At 49.3% G+C, this 8,629-nt stretch overlaps 1 non-coding gene across 1 annotated transcript; it reads right to left on the bottom strand.

Annotated features, from left to right (window-relative positions):
- Positions 1-343: 343 nt before the first annotated feature.
- Trnaa-ggc (transfer RNA alanine (anticodon GGC)) lies at positions 344-416 on the bottom strand. The gene has a single exon. It is a non-coding gene; the product is annotated as a tRNA-Ala (tRNA).
- Positions 417-8,629: the final 8,213 nt, after the last annotated feature.

Below are 8,629 nucleotides of genomic sequence, written 5' to 3'. Positions count from 1 at the left end.
TCTCTATGTATCCGTTAGGGTGTCTTTCAGGTTTCGTGCATTCTGTATCGAATCGTAGTTGCCAAAATGAAAGTGGCACGTATAACGTCGAAAAGAGAATTCGGACACCGCTCTGAGTAAGACCAACGTGTTGTCCACCCTCTAGACTTCAATGAGGTTAAGCCGCGATACCTAAGACAGATCTGCACTCGATGACACCTCGATAACAGCCGGTCCCCACACTTACATCTTGCTCTCCTTACGTCAGTATACATCATATCAGTCTGTGACGCTGGCTTTGCAACATCTTGCGTGCCTTTAGGTTCGCCGCGACCAACACTTACCATGCACTGACCACAAAAAATTGAGGCGCCGCGGGTTGAACCCTGGACCTTTCACATGCCAAGCGAACGCTCTACCAACTGAGCTACGCCCCAGGCACGAGCAAACTGCGCTATTCCCCATTCTTTGCGACTCAGATGCGCACGGACACGTTGGTTGGTTGGTTTGTAGCGGTGAAGGGAGCAGAGTACAAAGGCGCGGACCCGTTCATATACACAAAAGTTCCAAGTAGTTTCGATGCTCTGGTATTACAAATGCAAATTCCGTCTGTTTTTAACGTCTTAAATTGAAAGAGCCGTCACAAATTGCTCCGTTTTCACTCCTTGTCGACAATTATACAGCACCTGAGGTAACAAACACATCTCGAGCCCCATTGTGCACTACATTATTTATGCCAACTCAGTGCCTCGCTCTTTACTACTGTGTACCAATCTTGTCGTCCAACTGCAAAACACTGGGCCACAACAAGTTTCCGCGTCTCCATTGCACTGCGCATACTACGAAACGCTCCCCAAACTTGGCACTCACCCTCGCAGCCGACTTTTCCGACTTTCCACGACGGTCACGCTAGTGACAGCATTATTTATAGTTCGACGTCGCGCCAAAGCGAATGAGCACAATACGCCTACGGCTTAGGCCGCCCTCCTAGTGTGGCTGCTCGGTGTCTGCAGGCAGCGAGGGTCTGCAAGCTTCCTGTGTTCGCACCTATGTCACCTGTGCTTGCTTGTCAGAGACAGACTATCGCAAAACATACAACTCACTCCATGAATTGATTGCTACGGCATCTGTTATCAGCAGTCACAACTAACAACACCAGTAGCAGCTGACTGCACGCAAAGAATAGGAATGTGCAGTGGGATTTACGTGAACTCGGCGCAAGCTTGTATCTTCCTAGACACATCTGCTGGCTGTGAAGTATTCCACTTGCATATCAAGGTGCGCATGTAGGAGGCACTGGGTATTGATCCCAGTACCTCTCGCATACTAAGCGAGCGCTCTACAATCTGAGCTACGCCCGCCCCCCCGAAGACCAATGGTGCTACATACAGCCATATAGACGACACAGACCCTTGCACTCCCATTATTCAGCAGACAAACACTACTCTCTATGTATCCGTTAGGGTGTCTTTCAGGTTTCGTGCATTCTGTATCGAATCGTAGTTGCCAAAATGAAAGTGGCACGTATAACGTCGAAAATAGAATTCGGACACCGCTCTGAGTAAGACCAACGTGTTGTCCACCCTCTAGACTTCAATGAGGTTAAGCCGCGATACCTAAGACAGATCTGCACTCGATGACACCTCGATAACAGCCGGTCCCCACACTTACATCTTGCTCTCCTTACGTCAGTATACATCATATCAGTCTGTGACGCTGGCTTTGCAACATCTTGCGTGCCTTTAGGTTCGCCGCGACCAACACTTACCATGCACTGACCACAAAAAATGGAGGCGCTGCGGATTGAACCCTGTACCTTTCACATGCCAAGAGAACGCTCTACCAACTGAGCTACGCCCCAGGCACGAGCAAACTGCGCTATTCCCCATTCTTTGCGACTCAGATGCGCACGGACACGTTGGTTGGTTGGTTTGTAGCGGTGAAGGGAGCAGAGTACAAAGGCGCGGACCCGTTCATATACACAAAAGTTCCAAGTAGTTTCGATGCTCTGGTATTACAAATGCAAATTCCGTCTGTTTTTAACGTCTTAAATTGAAAGAGCCGTCACAAATTGCTCCGTTTTCACTCCTTGTCGACAATTATACAGCACCTGAGGTAACAAACACATCTCGAGCCCCATTGTGCACTACATTATTTATGCCAACTCAGTGCCTCGCTCTTTACTACTGTGTACCAATCTTGTCGTCCAACTGCAAAACACTGGGCCACAACAAGTTTCCGCGTCTCCATTGCACTGCGCATACTACGAAACGCTCCCCAAACTTGGCACTCACCCTCGCAGCCGACTTTTCCAACTTTCCACGACGGTCACGCTAGTGACAGCATTATTTATAGTTCGACGTCGCGCCAAAGCGAATGAGCACAATTCGCCTACGGCTTAGGCCGCCCTCCTAGTGTGGCTGCTCGGTGTCTGCAGGCAGCGAGGGTCTGCAAGCTTCCTGTGTTCGCACCTATGTCACCTGTGCTTGCTTGTCAGAGACAGACTATCGCAAAACATACAACTCACTCCATGAATTGATTGCTACGGCATCTGTTATCAGCAGTCACAACTAGCAACACCAGTAGCAGCTGACTGCACGCAAAGAATAGGAATGTGCAGTGGGATTTACGTGAACTCGGCGCAAGGCAGATCTTTCCGACATAGGCTTGAGCATCTTACGGGAACACTTGTACTGTTTCTAAATTAAGTGTAGGCGTGGGAGGAGGGTGCTTCCTGCGCACTAGTAACAGCACGCTTGTCAATTGTGGATGCTAATCATTCGCTTGTATCTTCCTAGACACATCTGCTGGTTGTGAATTATTCCACTTGCATATCAAGGTGCTCATGTAGGTGTGTTAAAAATTCTGGAGGCACTGGGTATTGATCCCAGTACCTCTCGCATACTAAGCGAGCGCTCTACCATCTGAGCTACACCCGCCCACCCGAAGACTAATGGTGCTACATACAGCCATATAGACGACACAGACCCTTGCACTCCCATTATTCAGCAGACAAACACTACTCTCTATGTATCCGTTAGGGTGTCTTTCAGGTTTCGTGCATTCTGTATCGAATCGTAGTTGCCAAAATGAAAGTAGCACGTATAACGTCGAAAAGAGAATTCGGACACCGCTCTGAGTAAGACCAACGTGTTGTCCACCCTCTAGACTTCAATGAGGTTAAGCCGCGATACCTAAGACAGATCTGCACTCGATGACACCTCGATAACAGCCGGTCCCCACACTTACATCTTGCTCTCCTTACGTCAGTATACATCATATCAGTCTGTGACGCTGGCTTTGCAACATCTTGCGTGCCTTTAGGTTCGCCGCGACCAACACTTACCATGCACTGACCACAAAAAAATGGAGGCGCCGCGGATTGAACCCTGGACCTTTCACATGCCAAGCGAACGCTCTACCAACTAAGCTACGACCCATGCACGAGCAAACTGCGCTATTCCCCATTCTTTGCGACTCAGATGCGCACGGACACGTTGGTTGGTTGGTTTGTAGCGGTGAAGGGAGCAGAGTACAAAGGCGCGGACCCGTTCATATACACAAAAGTTCCAAGTAGTTTCGATGCTCTGGTATTACAAATGCAAATTCCGTCTGTTTTTAACGTCTTAAATTGAAAGAGCCGTCACAAATTGCTCCGTTTTCACTCCTTGTCGACAATTATACAGCACCTGAGGTAACAAACACATCTCGAGCCCCATTGTGCACTACATTATTTATGCCAACTCAGTGCCTCGCTCTTTACTACTGTGTACCAATCTTGTCGTCCAACTGCAAAACACTGGGCCACAACAAGTTTCCGCGTCTCCATTGCACTGCGCATACTACGAAACGCTCCCCAAACTTGGCACTCACCCTCGCAGCCGACTTTTCCGACTTTCCACGACGGTCACGCTAGTGACAGCATTATTTATAGTTCGACGTCGCGCCAAAGCGAATGAGCACAATTCGCCTACGGCTTAGGCCGCCCTCCTAGTGTGGCTGCTCGGTGTCTGCAGGCAGCGAGGGTCTGCAAGCTTCCTGTGTTCGCACCTATGTCACCTGTGCTTGCTTGTCAGAGACAGACTATCGCAAAACATACAACTCACTCCATGAATTGATTGCTACGGCATCTGTTATCAGCAGTCACAACTAACAACACCAGTAGCAGCTGACTGCACGCAAAGAATAGGAATGTGCAGTGGGATTTACGTGAACTCGGCGCAAGCTTGTATCTTCCTAGACACATCTGCTGGCTGTGAAGTATTCCACTTGCATATCAAGGTGCGCATGTAGGAGGCACTGGGTATTGATCTTAGTACCTCTCGCATACTAAGCGAGCGCTCTACCATCTGAGCTACGCCCGCCCCCCCCCCCCCCCCCAGAAGACTAATGGTGCTACATACAGCCATATAGACGACACAGACCCTTGCACTCCCATTATTCAGCAGACAAACACTACTCTCTATGTATCCGTTAGGGTGTCTTTCAGGTTTCGTGCATTCTGTATCGAATCGTAGTTGCCAAAATGAAAGTGGCACGTATAACGTCGAAAATAGAATTCGGACACCGCTCTGAGTAAGACCAACGTGTTGTCCACCCTCTAGACTTCAATGAGGTTAAGCCGCGATACCTAAGACAGATCTGCACTCGATGACACCTCGATAACAGTCGGTCCCCACACTTACATCTTGCTCTCCTTACGTCAGTATACATCATATCAGTCTGTGACGCTGGCTTTGCAACATCTTGCGTGCCTTTAGGTTCGCCGCGACCAACACTTACCATGCACTGACCACAAAAAATGGAGGCGCCGCGGCTTGAACCCTGGACCTTTCACATGCCAAGCGAACGCTCTACCAACTGAGCTACGCCCCATGCACGACGAAACTGCGCTATTCCCCATTCTTTGCGACTCAGATGCGCACGGACACGATGGTTGGTTGGTTTGTAGCGGTGAAGGGAGCAGAGTACAAAGGCGCGGACCCGTTCATACACACAAAAGTTCCAAGTAGTTTCGATGCTCTGGTATTACAAATGCAAATTCCGTCTGTTTTTAACGTCTTAAATTGAAAGAGCCGTCACAAATTGCTCCGTTTTCACTCATTGTAGACAATTATACAGCACCTGAGGTAACAAACACATCTCGAGCCCCATTGTGCACTACATTATTTATGCCAACTCAGTGCCTCGCTCTTCACTACTGTGTACCAATCTTGTCGTCCAACTGCAAAACACTGGGCCACAACAAGTTTCCGCGTCTCCATTGCACTGCGCATACTACGAAACGCTCCCCAAACTTGACACTCACCCTCGCAGCCGACTTTTCCGACTTTCCACGACGCTCACGCTAGTGTCAGCATTATTTATAGTTCGACGTCGCGCCAAAGCGAATGAGCACAATTCGCCTACGGCTTAGGCCGCCCTCCTAGTGTGGCTGCTCGGTGTCTGCAGGCAGCGAGGGTCTGCAAGCTTCCTGTGTTCGCACCTATGTCACCTGTGCTTGCTTGTCAGAGACAGACTATCGCAAAACATACAACTCACTCCATGACTTGATTGCTACGGCATCTGTTATCAGCAGTCACAACTAACAACACCAGTAGCAGCTGACTGCACGCAAAGAATAGGAATGTGCAGTGGGATTTACGTGAACTCGGCGCAAGCTTGTATCTTCCTAGACACATCTGCTGGCTGTGAAGTATTCCACTTGCATATCAAGGTGCGCATGTAGGAGGCACTGGGTATTGATCTTAGTACCTCTCGCATACTAAGCGAGCGCTCTACCATCTGAGCTACGCCCGCCCCCCCCCCCCCCCCCCCAGAAGACTAATGGTGCTACATACAGCCATATAGACGACACAGACCCTTGCACTCCCATTATTCAGCAGACAAACACTACTCTCTATGTATCCGTTAGGGTGTCTTTCAGGTTTCGTGCATTCTGTATCGAATCGTAGTTGCCACAATGAAAGTGGCACGTATAACGTCGAAAATAGAATTCGGACACCGCTCTGAGTAAGACCAACGTGTTGTCCACCCTCTAGACTTCAATGAGGTTAAGCCGCGATACCTAAGACAGATCTGCACTCGATGACACCTCGATAACAGCCGGTCCCCACACTTACATCTTGCTCTCCTTACGTCAGTATACATCATATCAGTCTGTGACGCTGGCTTTGCAACATCTTGCGTGCCTTTAGGTTCGCCGCGACCAACACTTACCATGCACTGACCACAAAAAATGGAGGCGCCGCGGCTTGAACCCTGGACCTTTCACATGCCAAGCGAACGCTCTACCAACTGAGCTACGCCCCATGCACGACGAAACTGCGCTATTCCCCATTCTTTGCGACTCAGATGCGCACGGACACGATGGTTGGTTGGTTTGTAGCGGTGAAGGGAGCAGAGTACAAAGGCGCGGACCCGTTCATATACACAAAAGTTCCAAGTAGTTTCGATGCTCTGGTATTACAAATGCAAATTCCGTCTGTTTTTAACGTCTTAAATTGAAAGAGCCGTCACAAATTGCTCCGTTTTCACTCATTGTAGACAATTATACAGCACCTGATATAACAAACACATCTCGAGCCCCATTGTGCACTACATTATTTATGCCAACTCAGTGCCTCGCTCTTTACTACTGTGTACCAATCTTGTCGTCCAACTGCAAAACACTGGGACACAACAAGTTTCCGCGTCTCCATTGCACTGCGCATACTACGAAACGCTCCCCAAACTTGGCACTCACCCTCGCAGCCGACTTTTCCGACTTTCCACGACGCTCACGCAACGCTCACGCTAGTGACAGCATTATTTATAGTTCGACGTCGCGCCAAAGCGAATGAGCACAATTCGCCTACGGCTTAGGCCGCCCTCCTAGTGTGGCTGCTCGGTGTCTGCAGGCAGCGAGGGTCTGCAAGCTTCCTGTGTTCGCACCTATGTCACCTGTGCTTGCTTGTCAGAGACAGACTATCGCAAAACATACAACTCACTCCATGAATTGATTGCTACGGCATCTGTTATCAGCAGTCACAACTAACAACACCAGTAGCAGCTGACTGCACGCAAAGAATAGGAATGTGCAGTGGGATTTACGTGAACTCGGCGCAAGCTTGTATCTTCCTAGACACATCTGCTGGCTGTGAAGTATTCCACTTGCATATCAAGGTGCGCATGTAGGTGTGTTAAAAATTCTGGAGGCACTGGGTATTGATCCCAGTACCTCTCGCATACTAAGTGAGCGCTCTACCATCTGAGCTACGCCCGCCCCCCCCCCCCCCCCCCCCCCGATGACTAATGGTGCTACATACAGCCATATAGACGACACAGACCCTTGCACTCCCATTATTCAGCAGACAAACACTACTCTCTATGTATCCGTTAGGGTGTCTTTCAGGTTTCCTGCATTCTGTATCGAATCGTAGTTGCCAAAATGAAAGTGGCACGTATAACGTCGAAAATAGAATTCGGACACCGCTCTGAGTAAGACCAACGTGTTGTCCACCCTCTAGACTTCAATGAGGTTAAGCCGCGATACCTAAGACAGATCTGCACTCGATGACACATCGATAACAGCCGGTCCCCACACTTACATCTTGCTCTCCTTACGTCAGTATGCATCATATCAGTCTGTGACGCTGGCTTTGCAACATCTTGCGTGCCTTTAGGTTCACCGCGACCAACACTTACCATGCACTGACCACAAAAAATGGAGGGGCCGCAGCTTGAACCCTGGACCTTTCACATGCCAAGCGAACGCTCTACCAACTGAGCTACGCCCCATGCACGAACAAACTGCGCTATTCCCCATTCTTTGCGACTCAGATGCGCATGGACACGTTGGTTGGTTGGTTTGTAGCGGTGAAGGGAGCAGAGTACAAAGGCGCGGACCCGTTCATATACACAAAAGTTCCAAGTAGTTTCATTGCTCTGGTATTACAAATGCAAATTCCGTCTGTTTTTAACGTCTTAAATTGAAAGAGCCGTCACAAATTGCTCCGTTTTTACTCCTTGTCGACAATTATACAGCACCTGAGGTAACAAACACATCTCGAGCCCCATTGTGCACTACATTATTTATGCCAACTCAGTGCCTCGCTCTTTACTACTGTGTACCAATCTTGTCGTCCAACTGCAAAACACTGGGCCACAACAAGTTTCCGCGTCTCCATTGCACAGCGCATACTACGAAACGCTCCCCAAACTTGGCACTCACCTTCGCAGCCGACTTTTCCGACTTTCCACGACGCTCACGATAGTGACAGCATTATTTATAGTTCGACGTCGCGCCAAAGCGAATGAGCACAATTCGCCTACGGCTTAGGCCGCCCTCCTAGTGTGGCTGCTCGGTGTCTGCAGGCAGCGAGGGTCTGCAAGCTTCCTGTGTTCGCACCTACGTCACCTGTGCTTGCTTGTGTGAGACAGACTAACGCAAAACATACAACTCACTCCATGAATTGATTGCTACGGCATCTGTTATCAGAAGTCACAACTAGCAACACCAGTAGCAGCTGACTGCACGCAAAGAATAGGAATGTGCAGTGGGATTTACGTGAACTTGGCGCAAGCTTGTATCTTCCTAGACACATCTGCTGGCTGTGAAGTATTCCACTTGCATATCAAGGTGCGCATGTAGGAGGCACTGGGTATTGAT

The sequence above is a fragment of the Schistocerca gregaria genome, chromosome 10, assembly GCF_023897955.1.
Source record: "Schistocerca gregaria isolate iqSchGreg1 chromosome 10, iqSchGreg1.2, whole genome shotgun sequence".
NCBI lineage: Eukaryota > Metazoa > Arthropoda > Insecta > Orthoptera > Acrididae > Schistocerca > Schistocerca gregaria.
The sequence above is the reverse complement of the archived record's forward strand: the minus strand, read 5'-3'. Positions and strand labels throughout refer to the sequence as shown.